Here is a 17,664-nt window from a genome sequence, read left to right as displayed (position 1 = left end):
CTCGTACAATTCAGCAGTGAAAAAAATATATATGATTTTTTAAAAATGGCCAGAGTAGACATTTTTCCAAAGAAAATATCCAAATGGCCAACAGGTAGGTAGATAAAAATGTTCTCAACATCACAATTGGCAGGGAAATGCAAATCAAAATCACAATGGTGGGGTGCCTGGGTGGCTCAGATGGTTAAGCATCCGACCTCAGCTCAGGTCATGATCTTGCAGTTGGTAGGTTCCAGTTCTGCATTGGCCTCTGTGCTGACACCTCAGAGCCTGGAGCTTGCTTCAGATTCTGTGTCTCTCTCTCTGTCCCTCCCCCACGTGTTCTCTCTCTCTCTCTCAAAAATATATAAACATTATTTAAAAAAAACAAAAACAAAATCACCATGACTTATCACTGCACACCTACTAGAATGGCTATCATTGAAAAGACAAGAGATTACAAGTGTTGGAGAGGATGTGGAGAATAGGGAACCCTTCTGCACTGTTAATGGTAATGTAAATTTGCAGAGCCATTGGAGAAAATAGTATGGAGACTCCTCAAAAAATTAAACTCCCATGTTCATTGCAACATTATTTACAACAGCCAAGATATGGGAACAACCTAAGTGTCCATCAATGGATGAAGGATAGATGTGGTATATATATATATTCAATGGAATATTATCCAGCTTTAAAAAAAGAAGGAAATCCTGCCATTTGTGATAAAATGGATGGACTTTGAGGAAATTATGCCAAGTGAAGTAAGTTGGCCAGCAAAAGACAAATATGATCTCACTTATATGTGGAATCTAAAAAAGCTAAACTAGGGATGCCTGGGTGGCTCAGTTGGCTAAGCAGCTGACTTTGGCTCAGGTCATGATCTCACGGTCTGTGAGTTTGAGGCCCACGTCAGGCTCTGTACTGACAGCTCAGAGCTTGGAGCCTGCTTCAGATTCTGTGTCTCCCTCTCTCTCTAGCCCTCCCCCGTTTTCGCTCTGTCTCTCTCTTTCAAAAATGAATAAATGTTAAAAAAATTAAAAACAAATAAATCAATAAATAAGTAAATAAGCTGAATTCATAGAAACAGATAGTAGAATGGTGGTTACCAGGGACTCAGGGGTAGGGGGAATGGGGAAATGTCAGTCAAAGGGTACAAACTTCTAGTTATAAAATGAGTAAGTTCTGAGGATCTAATGTACAAACATGGTGGTTATAGTTAATAGTACTGTATTACATACTATAATATTGCTAAGATAGTACATATGTTCTCACCACAAAAACGAAATGATAATTATGTGACATGATGCAGGTATTAGGTAATACTATGGTGGTAATCATTTTGCAATATAGAAGTGTATCAAAGCATGTCGTACACCTTAAGCTTACAGTGTTATATGTCAACTATGTCTCAATAAAGCTGGGGAAAAAGGAAAACTGCCATTTTCTGAATTTATTATGTGAGATAGAATATAGGGCACAACTAAAGAAACAGAGAAACCAGCACAGAAAGCTTAGAATCTAATTATTTCTGTTGCCTGCTTTCTTCTCATCTTTTCCCTGTTTTTGACTAGAGACACTGGTGTTAATCTCTCCAACTCATGAAAGAATAGAACCAAATAACATGTATATTTGTTTCATCTTATACTGGATGAAATATCAGATTATTGAGTTAATAATGTTCTGATAGACACAAATGAGCTTTAGGAGGGGGAAGAAAACCTCAGTTTTACATTCTTAAATATCTGTTTTCCCTAAGAAAACCAAAAAAAAAAAAAAGCCCCACATTCCTGCTCATTCATTCATTCAACACTCAGTAAATTTTATTAGGTACTAAATATGTGCAAGGAACTCACCTAGGAACTGAATATATACTATAAACAACACAGAGATCCTGCTCTAGTGGAAATTACATTCTAGTGAGGGGACACAGAAAAAAAACAACACACAACTAAGTACATAATATGTTAGTGGTGATAAGTGGTAGGAGAAAACTAAAAGAGAAGATATACTGTACGGTCTGAGAGTCTCCTTTGACTTCCTTGAAAGGCAACGTTTGAGGAGGCACCTGACTAAAATAAGTAAGCTCTGTGCAACCGAAAACTATGCTGTGGAGCAAGCTATGGGCATCTGGAATTAAAATATTCCAGGAAAAGGGGATAGTAAGTGGTCTGAGAAGAAACTTGCTTGGGGTGTTCACAGAAGGCAATATAAGTAAGCAGTGTGAGGAAGGGTATATATTTGCTAAGGTTGCCATAACAAAATACCAAAGACTAGGTGGCTTAAATAACAGAAATTTATTTTTTCACAAATCTGTAGGCTGTAAGTCCAAGGTCAAGGTGTCAGCAGGGTTGGCTTCTTCTGAGGACCTTTCTTCTTGACTTGTAGATGGCTGCCTACTCACTGTGTCCTCACATGATCTTTCCTCTGTGTGTGCCTGTATCCTATTCTCTTCTTACAAGGACGCCAGTCACCAGTCATATTGGATTAGTGCCCACCCTCATGACCAGATTTAACTTAATTACCTATATAAAGGTCATTATCTCCAAATATAGTCACATTCTGAGATACTGGAAATTAGACTTCAACATGCAAATTTTAAGGGACAAAATTCATCCCACAGCAGATTGGACGATTGTGGGAGAGAACAGCTGCTTTTGTTTATTTGTGGTTTTGGGGTGTGTGTGTGTGTGTATGTGTGTGTATGCAATTTTTGCTTTTGTTTTTGTTTCTGAGTGATTAAGACTGAGACCAAGAGATAATAGGAGAAGTGGGAGAGTGAGTTTGGGTAAGTCTGTCATGGAGTTTTGCTCTAAAGTAGAACAGTAAAATGGGAACAGTAAAGTAGAACAGTAAGAACAGTATCCTAAAAGCACATGGCAAAAAAAGGAGGGCCCTTTCTAAGCTGAAATATTGTATATTATACTTCTGTTCTTAGGGAGAAAAAGGAAGAGATAACTATAGAGAAAATATTCCTGTAACAAGGTTGGTATAGGATGAACTGTATTAATGAAGTATTTGGATTCACATAGGAAGATGAACAAGTGATTCCTTCTCTGTTACGTCATTCTTGGGCTTCTCCATCTGTTTAAATGCATCATTATCTCCTACTACTTCAAGTTTTAAATATTTTAAAAAGCAAATAATAAAAAATTAAAAGAAAAAAGCAAAGAAGGAAGGAAGACAGGAAGGGAGAGGGGTTGATTGTTTATTGGCTCATAAAGTAGAATTTCTTTTTCTTAAGAGTTGACCTAAAAATTCTTAGGAAAGGAATAGTCTTTACTTGGAAATGACTTGTTTAAGAGTAGAACTGGTGGGGGCGCCTGGATGGCTCAGTCAGTTAAGTGTTCGACTTAAGCTCAGGTCATGATCTCACACTGTGGTTCATGACTTCAAGCTCCACATCAGGCTCTGCTGACAGCTTGGAGCCTGGAGCCTGCTTCGGATTCTGTGTCTCCCTCTGTCTCTACCCCTCTCTCACTCATGCTCTGTCTCTCTGTGTCTCTCAAAAATAAAATAAACATTAAATTTTTTTTAAATTTTAATTTTAAATAAATTAAATAATAAATTTTAATTTTAAAGAAATTAAATAAATAATAAATTTAAAAAATTAATTTTTTTAATGTTTATTTTATTTTTGACAGAGAGAGAGAGAGAGACAGCATGAGCAGGGGAGGGGCACAGAGAGACAGAGAGAGAGAGAGACACACACAGAATCCGAAGCAGGCTCCAGGCTCCAAACTGTCAGCACAGAGCCTGACTTGGGGCTCGAACTCACAGACCATGAGATCATGACCTGAGCCGAAGTCGGACACTCAACCGACTGAGCCACCCAGGCGCCGCATAAAACAATTTTTTTTAAAAGAGTAGAACTGGGATTCTGAAGACTTACTAGATCTATGATTTAGGGAAAAAAAAAAAAAAGAGCAAAGCAAAACTAGGCCAAAACAAAAGGAGAGGACCTTTGAAAAGAGAGAAGAACAGAAACTGAACATCCTAAAATGAGTAAGCCAAGGAAACTTCAGTGGCTAAAAAGGCAGAAAGCAACTTTTAAGGAACAGAAAATGCTTAATACATGATTTTAAGTTATTTTACTACTTCTTCTAGCCAAGATAGATTAACAGGGAGCAGATTTTTCCCTCCTGCCAGAAACAGTGAAAGAACTGGACAAAATATAAGAAGCAAATATTTTTTTAAGCAGTGCAAGACAGTGATCAGTGAAAAAGGAGAAGAAAATCTGGGTTAGCCTGGGTGGCTCAGTCGGTTAAGCATCTGACTTCGCCTCAGGTCATGATCTCCTGGTCCGTGAGTTCAAGCCCCACAGTGGGCTCTGTGCTGACAGCTCAGAGACTGCAGCCTGCTTTGGATCCTGTGTCTCCCTCCCTCCACCCATTCCCCACTCACATTCTGTCTCTCTCAAAAATAAATAAACATTAAAAAAGAAGAAGAAGCAATTGAAACCAATACTCAATTACTCCAGCCATTGACTGCAGAGTTTTGAGTGGCAGCCTACGAGGTGGAAATCCAGGCAGATCCAAAGACTCTGAGAGGAGTAGACAGCGTCTGGAGTTCAGAATAGGCCAAGCTGGCATTTGCATAGCTTAGTACTGGAAGGGTGAGTTACACACAGAGAGAGAGACAAAGCCACAAAGGAGTCTCTGAAGAGCATATGTACACGAGGAAACCACCTAAGGCCAGCGAAAGAACCACAAAAAAGAACAATCCCTAGAGCTCATACAAAGCCAGGAATGATTTATATTCTCACTAGTCAGATTGGGAAAGCTTTGTAATTCACAGGGCATCAGGTAAAGTACTTAAACGGCACAGCAAAATTAACTTTAGAATAAAGGTTGCTTTTGGTCCCGCCTTTAAAAAGAATGAAAAAATAAGGAAGAAAAAAAGTCTCTAAAAAAAGTCTCTAAAACTCTTCCCACCTAACCTAACTACATCCCAGATCAAAACTCAAAACTTCCAACAAGGTAAAATTCTGTGTCTGCCATCAATTCAAAAATTACTAGCCATGATTAGAATCAGGAAAACACAACCCTTAATGAGGAAAAAAAACCAAACCCTGTATCAATAGACACACACTCAAAAAATAATAGAGATGACAGATAGATGATAGTATATTAAGACATAAATTATTATAACCCAAAATGTTAAGAAAACTATACCAAGGCATATAAAACTCAAACTGCTTTTAAAAAGACATAAAAGGAAGTCTGAGGGGCACCTGGGTGGCTCAGTTGGTTAAGCATCTGACTCTTGGTTTTGGCTCAGGTCATGATGTCATGGTTTGTGAGTTCAAGCCCCGTGTCAGGCTCTGTGCTGACAGCTGCAGAGCCTGCTTGGGATTCTCTCTCTCCCTCTCTCTCTCTGCCCCTCCCCTGCTCACTCTCTATCTCTCTCTTTCAAAATAAATAAGTAAACATTAAAAAAAAATCTGAAAAGCAGCCAGAGGGATAAAAGGACATATCATTTACACAGGAACAAATAACCAAACATTTCATGTCACAATGTTGGAGAAGTGGATAAAGTACACCAAAGATGGCTGATTGGACTAAAACAAACTCTGGTCTCTAGCTTAGAGACCCCTCCTCCGGGTTCTTCCTTTGCTGCACATGTGAAAACCTCTCCCCTGTTCCCACAAATATGGAGGCTGATAACTATAAATTACCCTTCCCACTCACATTTGGGGCTGAGATCTTTGGAGAAACGGTCTCCTCTGAGCCTGCCGGTGTTAAATAAATCTCCAAGCCACCAAGTGCTCCAAGTGCTGCTTGGTTTTTCTGCCAGCGTTCCAGCCTGATTCCATAACAAAACTTGGTTCCCTGACCGGGGAAATCCAACCGCCCTGGCCCATTGTTGCCACCAGTTTGGGAGAACGGCGGTGAGGGAATGAGGGACCACAAGGGAGAGTGTGCGTCCTGCCTAAATTTTGTCAGTCTCCCTCTCTGTCCCCTTCAGGCTGGCCCTGCTTCTCTGTTCCCACTGGACTCGAGGAGATTTGGCAGGAGAGGACTTGGACCTTACATCAGAACTGGTAAGGCTGAGGCCCAATCTAGTCAGGCCCACTTGCAAGAGTGGAAGGGGGACCTGATCACTCCCTGAGACTTCAGAAGTCTCACAGGTAGGGATTCTATGGTAGGGAATATAATAACCTCTGGTGTGTATGTGAATGTGAATGTGTAACTTGGTCTGGCTTGCCTGCCAACTTTGATTCTGTGGCTCCACAGGCAGGCGCTCTTGATGTCCCCAGGTGGCCACGGAGTCTGAGTGGGCCCATCTGTGATTCCATGGTGGATGGTGCTTGGTCTGTGGTGATATCAGAATGGTTTCTGATCGTGGGTCTCAGGGTGGGACCTGTGGGGCTGAGCATCACCTGGGTTCCTTCAGGACACGGCCAGGCGGGCATCTGGCTGGTCTCCTCATTGGAGGGGGGTGTCCCTGTCCCTCTGTCTGTGTGACTCAACCTCATGGGAGCATTGTGGGGTTGGGACAGAGCCACAAGAGTCAGGCAAAGGTTTTAGCCGCTTTATCCAGAGACTCACCCAGGGAACCAAAGAAGTGACCCACCGCTCCCCTAATGTTCCCTTCTTCATGACTCTTTAGGATCCCTCCCTCCTCCCCTGAGCTTGAAACTCCTCCCCCAGTGGACTCACTGCTGACCCCCCCCCCCACTGCCAGCACTGGTTGCCCATTTCTCCTCCCCTTCCAGGCCAGAGAACCCTCCCCAACAAGGCCCAGCAGCCAGATTGCACCCTCGGCCAGGCGCAGGTGCTTTCCAGATGCCGGTCCACATCCACTGATATCAAAAGGCTCTCAGGGGGATCAGAGCAGGCTAAGAAGGCCATAAACATGCCCAGCAGCAAGGGGGGAGGCCCAGAACCTCCTTAGCAAGGGGTCAATGAACCTACTGCAAGGGGAAAGGACATTAAAAAGAATAAGTGTCCCAACCAGGGAAAGTCCCAAAACCCAGCGGAAATCAGGAGTAACCTCAAGAAGGGGACCTTATTGGTCAAGCCGAGATAGAACCAGACTAGAAGGGGACACTGAGTCTCTCTCCCTGTTCCTCTGCTTAATAGACATGAGGGATTCTCCCTCATTTCCCAGGTTAACAGCTATAATTGGAGCCAACTGTGGTTACTCTACCTCAGGACAGGGTCTTTAAGGAATATTCCCAAGCAGTTGCTGCTTCTGCGCTCCCCTCCCCCTCATGTTTCTGCACCAATTTGGGTGTGGTCCTATACCACCCTCAGTGTCTCAGACACCATTGGTTCCTCCTCCCACTCTCCAAGTCAAGGAGTAAAGTGCACCCCCCCTTGGACCACCCATTTCAGATATCTCCACTGGTGCCCCAAATGAAAATTGACAATGGGGAAAAATTGATTGACTTTTAGGTGGATGCAGGTGAAATATATTTGATGTTTAAACTAATTTAAGTTTATTGGACTTGTCTTTAAAGTTACCAGCAAAGGTCAAACAATCTCATGTCATCTCTGTTGCAGTTTGTTGATGATAGTTAATTTTTTGTGTGTCAAAATTTTCATGGGTAATTGTTAAGATAACTTTCAAGGTCGTTGGTAACCTGAAACTTTCCAAATAGGATGGAATGCTAAAGCTTCGATTATTGAACATAGGTTTGTGTTTTTAACTTCTTATTGCTGAGAAATTAAGGCTATTCAGACCTATTGGAAAACATGCTTTGTACTTTATTGGTTCATGAATTTACCATCTAAAAAAATTCTGATGTTAACACCTCTCAATTAGTTACTAAGTCCTCAATTGGAGACTAAGGTTTCCTAAGAGTTAAAATTCTGCTAAATGTACTTAAGACTAATGAAAATAAAGAAAGCAACTCTGGATGTAGGAAAATAGGAGGTATATAAGAAAGATATAAGGAATGGAAATACAGTTTCACTGAGGGTAAGAGAAAGTAATTTTGTCCTGAATGAGATTGGTTATTTGGAAAGAAATGGCTTTGGGACAAAATTTAGAAGCAAAAGAAAGTTATAGAAGGTTGAGACGAATGGAATTTTAGAAGTACACTGGTATAAGGTTGAAATCCTGCTTTTCTCTCTGCTCAAATGAAAAAGTTTCCTTGAACTATTGATCTGCTTTTGTAAGACAATACAAACAAAGGTTTATCCTCCGGGAAGATCAAAGTTTTAGGTCTCATCTCTATCAGGTCTTTGATTACTTAGTTAAAACTTCTGAATGTTAAAGGAGCTAGGTTTTGATAACAACTGTATAATGCTATACATTCACCTTTGGGATCTTCTATTGCCACTTTGGTTGAATACATAAAATTGTAAGATTTGTAAGATCTGTAATCCTATTTAGGATGCACTTATGACTTCTGGGGTTTTAACAAACTTCTCAGGATTTAAATGGTAAATGAAGTCTCCTTGACCAATTAGGCCCTTTTATTTGGGATGTTAAGTTACTTGGAAAAGCTCTGTCATACAATGGTAAACCTTAGATTGTATTGCACAGGTAAATGTTGTAACTGCCCGAATATATGCAATTCCTAAAATTTTAATGTTTTGATATAAGGTCATCACCTAATATTCTGATTACTTGAGATGTTATGTGTCACAGAAATAATCAAATTTCTTTGTCAATTGCATCATAATGAACTCTCATCAGATCTTTAACGATGTCTATTTCTGAGATTTTGCCATTTATAATTGTTCTTATTCTCTCACAAAACGTGTTTCTTCTTCAAGGAGATTTATAAAAAGGGCTTTGGGGATAAATACAGGTATTCAACATCTTTAAGATTAATACTAAAATGGATAAACATTTCCAGAACTAAAAAGCTGCATTCAAATTGAACAAGAATTAGGAACATGGGATTAAATGAACTGAGAAAGGTTATAGTTTTGTGATTCTTGTTGAAAATATTGCTGGTTCCCTAATGTTTCCTCTTCCAGAGTAAGGAAACTTCCTCTTAAGGTATCTATGATATACAAAAATGTCATAAAGTATGCATTTGTAAACTGAAGCATTTATCTTTTCTCTCTACATAATTCCCTTGAAATTCAAAACTCTCAATGAGTATTCTTTCTTTCATGGCAATTACAATTGCTTGCATAAGTTCAGTAAGAATCTGATCATCTTATAACAGGTCACCATTTGAAAATACTGGTTATTTTACCAAGGCTTTGACTGGAATGTCATATTTGAGGGCGACATTCATAGACTCAGATATTACCAGGCAGCTGTAAGGAATTAGGGTTGGCTTTATAAACATGGAGCCATAAAGCCCCTTGGAAATGTTGGCCTGGTGCCTTGTTTACAGAGTTCCCAGTAGCCTTACCAGGTAAGTAAAGAAGGTCACTTCCTGGCAGGTGCAGGAACCTCAGGATATCTTGGGGACCTCATGAAGAGGAATTCGCCCAATTCTACAGGTATTGCAGACCTGTCTGATGGCAAGTATTTGGCTTGGCTTCTGGCCTGGAGAGGCTACTAAAAGTTCAACCTGGAGATTCCTTATAAAAGGTTCTAACAAAACAAACTTTAAAAGATCATCATGATCAATCTCTATTCTTGCTGAGCTTATGTAAATAATTAGGCCAGATTAAGACTGGATTTGTTCTACAAATGCATTGGTCTCAATTTGTCTATCTCTGGAAAGGGGGGGGGTTTAGAGAGAACAACTATGTTTCAGTAATGCACCGTTATGGATGTTAAATTCTCATTATGATTGCCTTTAAATTTTGAGGAATCAACATGTGGACCGAGCTCAGGGGTTTGGATGCAACTCTGCCAGCCCTTGCCCCTCACTGGTGTCATAGCCCTGATCTTCTTATTGTTGGGCTGATAGAGATTGCACCAACAAGCTGGACATGGGACAAAAGATGCATGCTGGGTCTCACATACCTCCCCTGGATGGGAGGATTATTAAGTATTGCCTGTATATTATGATAATCTCTCTCACCCTCACAACTGCCACTTACCCACTTTGCCCCCAGGATTGTTATATGACAATAAGGGGGTCAAGGGTGTTCAGTGCCTTCACCTCCCTCCACAAAGATTGCTACAAGGGAAAAACACCCACTCTCTGTCAGTCACCCGGTGCTCCAAGGACTAAGTATTGGACCATAGAGATAACCCAAAATGTCAGGAACCCATGTCACAACAAGGGCCTCCAGAGAGGGAAGCTTGCTACACTTACCTTCCTCAGTGGGGGATCTCAGACGGGGGAAGGGTGCAAGACAGGGCCCTTCAAAAAGCTATAAAGGATACCCAGGATAGGGTAATACAAGCCATAAAGGCAACCACTCCCCTGGCAGCCTACCAAGGTTTGAACCTTCCAGCCCTCAATCATATGCTTACCAATTCCCCACTCCAGCGTTGGGCCAACACTACTCTACAAGTCTTCCATAAAATAGATAATCACACCCAAACCTGCTGGATGTTCTTGCCCCTCAGCCGGAGGGTTCACTTAGCCACTCCTATCCCTTTGACCTGGGAAGTTCCTGAAAATCTGAAAACCAACACTTCTGTCTTAATTGGACCCATGGCCACTGGGATCCTTCTCACAAATGCCAACAATCTAATCTGTACAGTCCCTGAAGGTATGAATGGTACCTCTCTATACGGAAAAAAATATAACCTTAAAGAGAAATATAACGCTATATTCAACCCCTGAGGTGTTCTATCTATGTTCTAATTTGGCCTACCGATGCTAACAGGCCAACTGGATATCTCTGGGGTTAGGAAGATATACTATATCCATATACACTGAAGATCAGCTCCTAACAGCATTTAGCCCCAAGTCCCAGGCTAAACGGGCAGTCCTTCTACCCATTCTGATAGGAGCAGGAATTGTGACAGGAATAGGAACCAGAATAGGGAGAATAGATTCATCCGTAGGACTATACCATAGACTATCTCAAGAGCTAAATGAAGACATGGAACAGGTGGCAGATTCTCTGGTAACCTTACAAAGCCAAATAAACACTCTGGCGGCAGTGACCCCCCAAAATAGGCGAGCCCTCGACCTCCTCACTTCAGAAAAAGGAGGGACTTGCATCTTTCTGGGGGAGGAATGTTGCTATTTCATAAACAGGAATAGTTACAACTAAGGTTAAGGAACTCAAGGAAAGAATTCAACATAGAAAACAGGAGAATATCAATAAATGGAAAGGATGGGATCTCACAGATTGGGCATTCTGGCTTCCTGCCGTGGAAGGGCCCCTCCTCTCCATAATTTTACTTGTATCCATCGGCCCCTGTATACTGAATGCCGTGGTACGTTTTATTGAAAACGCTGTTGCTTGCCAAACTACTCCACATATCTTAGCTTTCTGAGAGTACCAACCTGTAAAACTGAAAGGTGATGCCTACTAAAAGTTTTTTTTAAAAGGCATCAATGGGGGGAATGTTGGAGAAGTGGATAAAGTACACCAAAGATGGCTGATTGGACTAAAACAAACTCTGGTCTCTAGCTTAGAGACCCCTCCTCTAGGTTCTTCTTCCTTTGTTTGCTGCGCCCATGAAAACCACCCCCCTCACAAATATGGAGGCTGATAACTATAAATTACCCTTCCTGCTCGCATTTGGGGCTCAGATATTTGGAGAAATGGTCTCCTCTGAGCCCACCAGTGTTAAATAAATCTCCAATCCACCAAGGTCTCCGAGTGCCGCTTGGTTTTTCCACCTGCGTTCCAGCGTGATTCCATAACAAGAACAGGGCAAGACAGAAAACAAAAGAGTAGTGCCTTTAAAGTATTAAAAGAAAAAAAGTGTCAACCAAAATTGTATACTTCCTAAAAATAATTTCCAAAAAGGATAAAGTAAAGACATTTCCAGATGTGAAAAGCTTAACAGTAGACCTGCACTGAAAAATTATTTAAATTGTATAATGTTATTATATGATAAATAATGTAATTTCTATTACACAAATGATTTTATTATTTAATAATCATTATTATTTTATACATTGTATGTACATATAAATCCCTTTAGGCAGAAGGGAGATGATAATAGATGAGAGTCTGGATGCTGAGGAATTTTCCTCCAATTGTCAAGTATTGTGAAGAGTGTGAGAGTTTACCCTGCTAGTAAGCTAACAACTTAGCCTGCTGAAGTTTCCTGGGTGCTGGCAGAAGACTTGAGCCTTTTGGGTCAGCAACAAAGACTTGATTAGTCAAGGCACTACAAGAGGCACTAGCATTGGCATATTTCATAGCAGTTCTTAGGGTCCCAATCTCCACAGGGCGACAGGAATGCTGCATAACAACCACACACACTGTGGGATGCAATGCAAGAGGGAAGCTGGAACTTAGGGAACTCAAACCTTCTACCATGAGCAATAAGCTAGCCTGTCCTCTGCTCCAGAGGGAGACACCATCTCTGTCTTCCAAGGCTGTGCCTGTACAAACATTTCTGTAAACATAGTCCGGCACAATGATCAGTCAGTGCCTCTGCTCACAAGATGTTCAGGAACATGAGACAACCATATTGTCTCCCAATAATATCTACCCCCCACTTCTACATCATTTTGACTTCTGGCGAATTCTTTCATGAGTATTCATTCCATTGGCCACTCTGATTAATCTGACCTACAGAAGGTGGAACAAAACCCATTCAATGTGTTCCACATAACATTCAATTAGAGCTGCTATCACAGGATAAGAGCAAATTAGAACTACCATATGATCCAGTGATCCCACTTCTGGGTCTATATCCAAAGGAGGAAATGATATCACTATTTCAAAGAGATGTCTGCACTCCCATATTTATTACAAGGTTATCTATAATAGCCAAGATAAGGAACAATGTAAGCATCTATCAATGTCTGAATGGATAAAGATATGGTACATATATATATATATATATATAGTACATGTTATATATAAAATATTATAATATTAATATAACATAATTATAGATAATTACATTTATGTAACATTAAAAATATATAATATATACATTATTAACATATATACAACATATTCTTTATATATATATATATGTGAATGTATATATTTATGAAGTTACTCAGCCATGAGAAAAAAGGAAATCTTGCCATTTATAACAACATGGATGGACTTTGAGGACACTATCCTAAATGAAAGAAGTCCAACAGAGAAAGAGAAATACTGTATGAAATCACATATAATCTCAGTACTTTTTCTAACCAGATGACTTACATCACAGGGATAACTGCCAACAGAGCATATGTAAATAATGAGTCAGTTCTCTATCCAGGAAGCTCCCCAGAGAAAGTGACGATAGCTTCATTTTGGCAAGAACTCCACAGTCATCTGAAAATTACCTGATCTACTGATGAGGCTTCCTTAAATACTAGAAGGTCTCAGATGACAACCTCAAAGTTATAATTAGCTGTGTATTCAGGAAGGAGAAAAATTAATGCCTGACTTCCACACAAAAATTTTAGTCCTGGAGACACATATGGTACCCCTAGAAAGAAAATATTGCCAATTATTAAGCCCGACATCATTTGGGGAAGCACACATTGATAGTGCCTCCAATGTGGCCTGATAGCTAAAATGGACCTCAGTTCAGTTCCAATAATTGACTCCAGTCCTTTTGTCTGGAGAGATTGTATAAAGGCAGTCAGTCCAATCAATCCTTTTGCCGTTCATCACCAGCTGGGTGGCATTTGCGTGCCCCACAGAATGTCTGAACAACAGCCATAGGAGTGGGGCTGGGGCAGACATTCAGAGATGGTGATAAATGTTTTGCATGGAAGGTGTGGGAACTGAGGCTACCCCTTGCTATTTCCAATCAGCTTCTTAGTAAGAGTAAGGGGAATGATGATCAAATTGTAGTCAGAGCTGTCTGGCAGAAGATGGCAACCTCACCAGTAAGTTAAGTATTGTTGCAACCATTTGCCATGACAGGCTGTTTCTCCATGAAAAAATCCCCAGGGCTGACTCTAAAAGCAAAAAAGATCTTTAGTGCCAAAGTCTAAGAAACTCCATTTCAGTGCCAAAGTTATTCTCCCTCTACTGTGGCAAAATTGATGTGCCCGTTTTCCAGTAGCTATAACTTTACCTTTTTCCAACTATTCCCTAATCATACTTAGATCAGGCCCAAGAGAAATAAGACCATTCCTGTAGAACTTACACAGACCCATTGTGTCCCCTGCTTTGTCCCTCATGGACCTCTGGAAAAGAACTCAGCCAGCAGGTATACTTAACCAAGTAGTCATTCTTTTTATGACTGAAGACCATGTCAGTCCCACAGAACAATGCAAATGGCTGAACCAACAGTAAGTTTGAATACACTAGCCTCCCTTTTGACTAAGCTGTCCCTGGAAAGTATATCAATCAAGCCAACCTGGGAATGTAAGTAAGGATGGGAAAAAGCATCATGTCCAGGGAAGATCAGGTTGAAATCCCAAATTTTCACAATTGGCATATAGAACCTTCTATCTTTCAACCTGCTCATTACCCAGTGTATTAGTTTTCTAAAGCTACCATACCAAGTGATCACAAACGTGGTGGGTTAGAAGAGTAGAAATGTATTCTTTCATGGTTCTGGAGATAAAAAGTCTGAAATCAAATGTCAGCAGGGTCATGCTCCTTCTGAAGTATCTAGGGGGAAATCTTTCTTCCTCTTCCAGCTTCTATTGGCTCCTGGCATTCCTTGGCTGGTAGTGACATAACTCCAATCTCTGCCTCCATCGTCACATGGCCAGCTGCCCTTTGTATCTTTCTGTGGCCAAATATCCTTTCCTTTCTCTTTTAAAGACACCAGTCATTGAATGTAGGGGATGCAATTCAACCCAGAAAGTATGCAAGAGAAAATAATACCCTTCAATGGACAGCCACATTCAGTGATCAAACTGCTTTACAGATATGTAGAGGAGGAGGAGGAGGTAAGAGGTAAAATCCGAATACTTTTTAAGCCAATTTTTAAAGAAGTCAGTTAAATTATACTGCTTAAGCTTAAGTATTGGTGAGCCAAATTCGGGCATTTAGGGGAACCTCTGTGAATTGAGGGCCACATTAAACCAACTGCATTACTACCAGATTAGAAGTAAGTTTTCTTCTAAAGGAATGGTCATTACTTTTTAACATAAAGCTGAGATGCCACTGCAGCCAGACCAGCTATATTTCTGGCTATTCCATTTCCATTTGACAAGAGAGGTATATTGAGCTCTTCCCACTTTGTTAGTCAGAATCTAGTTTACCCATCCCAAAGTGAGACTATCAGACCAGAGGGCCATAAGGCTTTATGGATTAGCATTCAATTTCTATAAGACCATAGCAGCAAGCTAATAGCTGCTCTCTGGAAGAAGTTTACCTGATAGCCGCACCATGGAAGTGATAAATACAAATACAGCCCACAGGATGCTTCTGGATAAAGATCGTCACCCATTGCCAGAGGCAAAAATCAGCAAAATAATCAGCCACAGAAACATTTAGCTCAAAGGGATGACTAAGTGGTGGGGCCCCAAAGGTATTAAAATTTCTGTATATGCAGTTCTTACTGATTGAAGGACTCCTTTCTGACATTTATGGTATATGGATATACAAGCATATAGCACATTAATTACTACTATGCATTCACATATGAATCTACAGTAATAAGAACGCTGAGTTGACTGAATAGGGCATGTTCCATGAGGTCACATTAGTTTCCTATCACCACTGTAGAACTTGCTCAGATCCCATAGGTTAAATTCAGATGCCCCTCTCGACATGAAACAGGATAGGATGCAGACTTGGTTTCCTGACTTCAACAGATCCATAAAAGTTTGAGTCCCTCCCATTTCTAAAGCTTCCCAGCATACTCACACAAGTGCATATTGCCTCTGAAACCTTTTAGGGATAGGGAGACCTCTGGTCATCTTTCTCCTATAGTAGCTAAGATCAGGTAAAGGAAAAGGCAAGGGACCAGGGGATGTGGAAGCAGAAAGCAGCTTTGCACTAGCAAGCAAGGCATATTTGTATTCTGTCTCAAGTAGTACAGCAGCTACTCACAGATCCATCAGACAAACATCTAGTGTTTTATTCCTTCCAAAGTCCTATATTGAGCAGCAAGGACATCATTACTGACACCAGCTACTACGGGTTTGAGGACCTCTTGACTAAACAGCCACAGCCATGTTGCTTTCTGGCTAAGGCTGCTGGTTTGTGCCATTTGGCTGACTTGGGCTTGAATCAAACAGCAGCACCTCTTGTTAAGGAGTCCACCTTAAACCAGGGCTTTTGTTGCTACATTGTCATGATAACATCTCTCAAGTTTTCACCAGTTTTAACATAAGAAATAAGGGAAGTTTATAGGGTGGCAGGTCTGACCACAAGAATTTATCTAAATTCTTTTGGATTGGGTATTCATATTCCAGTGGTTCACTTTCACCAGCCCTACAAATCCAATCCCATGCAGTAAGAGGCCAATTACCACTCAATTGCCTTATAAATTTTCATGAGAATTTACCTATCTCATAGAAGTATTACTGAGAACACTGAAACTTCCTTATAGCAACCACAGCCCAGTGCAAAAAAACAAAACAAAACAAAACAAAACTAAGACTATTATCTCTGAATGGATCTAAATTTGGCATGATGCACTGTGTTATAATAACAGAGCTAACCCATCTCTTTCCAGTCTTCCTTGACAAGCATTACATGCCTGCCCCTTGTCCTCCAGGTGACTCAAGTAGTTATAATGATTTGCCAGGCTTCGGACAATAGATGTCACAAATTTCCCTCCTGTTGCATTCAGTTTAGGTGCATGTCTTCTAACTTGTCTGGAAGGTGCTGTATTAGTCAGGGTTCTCCAGAGGATCAGAACCAACGAGTGTTGGGGGTGTGTGTGTGGATGTAAGGGGGTTATTTTAAGGAATTGGCTCTTGCAATTGTAAAGGATGGCGAGTCTGAAATCTGCAGGGCATGTAGGTAGTTTAGAGACCTAGGGAGGAGATGACATTGCAGTCTCTTTTTTAATGTTTTTATTTATTTATTTTTAGAGAGAGAGAGAGAGAGAGAGAGAGAGAGAGTGTGCAGGGGAGGGGCAGAAGTAGAGGGAGAGAGAGAGAATCCCAAGAAGCCTCAATGCTGTTAGTGCAGAGCCCAATGCAGGACTTGATCTCACAAATTGAGATCATGACCCGAGCTGAAATCAAGAGTTGGACACTTAACCAACTGAGCCACCCAGGTGCCTCAACATTGAATTATTGAATCCAAAGGTAGGTGGAAGCTGAACTCCTTCTTCCTTGGAGGGCCTCAGTCTCTTCTTTTATAGCCTTCAACTGACTGGATGAGACTCACCTATATTATAGAGGGTAGTTTGCTTTACTCAAAGTCTACTGATTTAAATGTTAATCACATCTAAAAAAAAATACCTCCACTACAACATCTGGACTGGTAGTTGACCAAAAACTGGATGCCATGGCCTAGCTCAATTGACACATAAAATTGATCATGACAGGGGCAGAACCTTCTGCCTACCCATGAAAAATCTTTGAACTATATGTTACAATAGGGAAGAACTGAGATGGTCTACCATATAAACACAGAATTCTTCCTACCCAGAGATGTAACAACAACCAAGATGAAATGTAGTCTGCAATCATCTTTCTCATTAACAGCCAGTAAAGTATTGCATTTATTGCCCAGGTGACCATTCAACTTGGCCAAAACATTTGCTACGATTCCTATGGATTTGTAATATCTAATTAATTGGCCCACATGATCCTCATCC

Source organism: Lynx rufus, unplaced genomic scaffold (genome assembly GCF_022079265.1).
Source record: "Lynx rufus isolate CCGP_SWC_20201006 ecotype Redwood Valley unplaced genomic scaffold, mLynRuf1.p SCAF_3, whole genome shotgun sequence".
NCBI lineage: Eukaryota > Metazoa > Chordata > Mammalia > Carnivora > Felidae > Lynx > Lynx rufus.
This window is presented reverse-complemented; position numbering follows the sequence as displayed.